The following is a 3,503-nucleotide window of genomic DNA, read 5'->3' on the forward strand; positions in this document are numbered from 1 at the left end:
CTTTAGCCAGAGAATGGTAAATCTGTGGAATTCTTTGCCACAGGTGCCTGTGGAGGCCAAGTCTTTATGTATATTTGAGGCAGAGGTTTATAGATTCTTGATTGGTCAGGGCATGAAGGGATATGGGGAGAAGGAAGGAGACTGGGGCTGAGAGGAAAATTGGATCAGCCATGAGGAAATGGCAGAGCAGACTTGATGGGCCAAATGACCTAATTCTGCTCCTATATCTTATGGTCTGATAGCCCTGAAACTCTCATCTGCACTCCTTCCAGTGCACCCAAATCTTCTTGTAAGGACATAACTGAAACTACATATGGCACACAAACTGTGATCTAGTGTTTTGTACAGTTCAAGTGTAACTTCCCACCTTTGTATTGTGCCTCATCTAATAAAATATGCAAAATCCTTTAAAAAAATTCAAGATGGCATGCTCCCTTTAAGGATAAGTAAATGTGGCAAAATCCTTTCGTTTTTCCAGATCTCAGTATCCTCCCATTTAATTATATTCCCTTGTTTCTTGCAACACCTCCTCAATGCGTCAACTTACTTATTTGCCTGTTCAATTTGTCAGACTGTCCATGTCTTGTTGCAGTCTAAAGTTTTCTTCAATATGCATTCTGCCCATCCCTAGGAGCAAGACTCTGCATATCGATTGGATCTAGAATGACAAAATTGGATCACGTTGACAGCATAGGGGTCCAGAACAAGTCCACCTACAAAAATGCTGGCTACGTCAAAACTAAAATATTGTATGTATATTTCAAGAAATATTCAACAATGAAGAGAATTAATATGGAATCCAAAAGCAATTATTTTAACATTTTTAAGACATTAACAATATAAAGTCCTTTTGAAGCCAAAATTCTCCCTTGAAATGAGTGGTCAGAGTTGACAAAAAATAGGAAATCACATTACTTATCTTACTGATAACAAGGATTATAAAAGTGTATATGCATAGAATTGAATATAAAGCTGCAGTACCATTTGTGCAATATAATGAGGTAGAGTTGAGGCAACAATTATTGCGGCACAAAGTTAGTGAATCATTTTGTTTGAACAAAATTTGTGAAAAATTTGAAGCATTGAAATCTCTGGCTGTTTTCAGTGATAAAAAAAACTGAGCAAAATATTCTAGTTTACTAAAGTGTGGGACGAAGGATTAAAGTTAGTAATTTAGATATGGTCAATGTTCAGATTAGACAGCAAAGAAAGGATAGAGCCATGAAAAAACATTTACATTAATATAATTTAAGCATCGCCATAAACTGACTGAACTTGACATTTTCTGTGCTATAAATCACAGAGCTGTGTAATATACTGTACTCTCATTGCTCCATTTGGTTAAGTCTTTACTGGCTGTGAGCAATACCAGCAATCCCATTCCCCCACTTATTTCTCTGTATTTGCACTCATGTTCATCTTCTCCACACAGATGCTCCTGCCACCCAGCGCTGTCCAGGGTAATTTACAGTAGACAATTCACTTACTAATCAATGTACCTTCAGACTGAGGAAGGAAACTAAGATACTGAAAAATACAAATGGAGTTACCGTGAGAATATGCAGGTTTCTCAAATATAGCAGAGGATGGGCATTATGTAAGTCCCTGGCCTCTGAGGCCACTCTCAGGTTGGAGGAGCAACACTTCATATTGTCTAGGTAGCCTCCAACCTGATGGTAGGAAAATTGATTTCTCCAATTTTTGGTAATTCCCCACCCCCTTCAATTCCCTACTCTGCGGGCGCTGCAGGAGAAGTGTAGCAGGTGCATGGGATGGGGGTGGGGGGGGGGAAGAGGGGGTAGCACTGGTGCAAATACACCCAGCCCTGAGACACCAGGCAAGTTCATTTGATTCCAAATAAGCCCTGGACAATAATTCTTTTTGTTAAGTGTTGCTTCCTCAGAAATTTTTTTTTACGATTTATGATAGACCGCTTGAAGCTGAACACAAACCTAATTTCAGACCTCTTGTATCATATAGGAAATTGGAGAAAAAATAAATTAACTTTTATTCAATGTTTTGTTAATGATTTTTGTTTGTACTGTGTCTGAGGCTTCTTGCTAAGTGTCCAACAATAATCAGCCACTATTGATGGATTCCAGTTGCCCTGATACTGTTTCCCCATGACTACAATGTCCTAGCGAAACATTTCATCATGCTTGGTCACTGACAACACCAAGATTTACAGCGAAGTCGTCTAAACGGGAATGCTGAAAATTAATCTTTTTGTGACATGTTGCACTTCATGGTTTTGTATGTTTGGATCATGTTGTCACTCAGCAGCACATACTTTGGTGCTCTGTTGTTGCCAAGAAAATTTTCAACAATATCCTTGAGTGCCTTCCATGTGATTTTCACCAGTCCTACCAGATTTTTGAACTGCCTACCATTGATGACCTGTTCGATTTGTAGACCAACAAAAATGCCTTCCTTAATCTTGACATCACTTATTCCGACTTCAATTATGAATTGAAATACAAATATTGGCAATTTCAAAAATGGTGTCATAGGGAAATTTCATAGTGATTTTCATGATCAGCGGGCCAAAATCCATAACATGCTCCCAAAAGTGTTCAGAAAGCAACAATCTTTGTTGTCCGGTGAAATTGGTTTATTGATCATTACAGAATGTTTCTCTGGTGGTTCCCACTTCCTAACCTTGATTCCTCTCTCCCAGCCTACTTTCCACTCAGTCCACAATTGAGACCCATATTAGGACCAGGTTTATCATCTCTCATGTCATGAATTTTTTTTTGCAGTAGTACAATACATAATTACTACAATACTGTGCAAGAGTATTAGCACTTGTAGATACATATATATGCCCCAAGACTTTTGCACAGTATTGTACCTCTTCTCAGCTGCCTGTCACATCCCTCTAGTGACCCTCCTCCTTCCTTTTCTTCCATGGTCTACTCTCCTATCAGATTCCTTCTCCAGCCCTTTATCTTTTTCACCATCACACCCCTGCTAATTACTTCATCACCCCTCCCTAACCACCTCACTTCACCCTTCATCTTCCAGCTTGTCCTTCTTCCCTTCCCCCCACCTTCTTATTCTGGCATCATTCTCCTTCCTTTCCAGTCCTGATAAAGGGCCACAGACCAAAATGTGGACTGTTTTATTTCTTTAGATGCTGCCTGACCTGCTGAGTTCACCCAGCTTTTTGTAAATAAAGTTCTACTCTGAATCAAGGCAAACAATGTTGAGCCATAAAAGTTTGATTTTTCATAGGGAACTATATCAATTGTCATACTCAATCTTCAAATGATTGAACTATAGTGCCATGTTGGTAAATGAGGTGGTAGTCAAAGGAGAAATATTAGCCAAGGCATGGAGAACTGCCTAATGAATAGTAAAGTGCAAACAAATACACCTGAACTGGCAGAAAGGATTTAAATTTCAAAATTTAGCATTTTCAGTGAAGCACAAAATTTTTTCTTGTTCAGGTCCAAGAACAGAGATTCAGACCCAACTTCACAGGAAACTGAAGTTAATCAAAT

Source organism: Mobula hypostoma, chromosome 1 (assembly GCF_963921235.1).
Source record: "Mobula hypostoma chromosome 1, sMobHyp1.1, whole genome shotgun sequence".
NCBI classification, from domain to species: Eukaryota; Metazoa; Chordata; class Chondrichthyes; order Myliobatiformes; family Myliobatidae; genus Mobula; species Mobula hypostoma.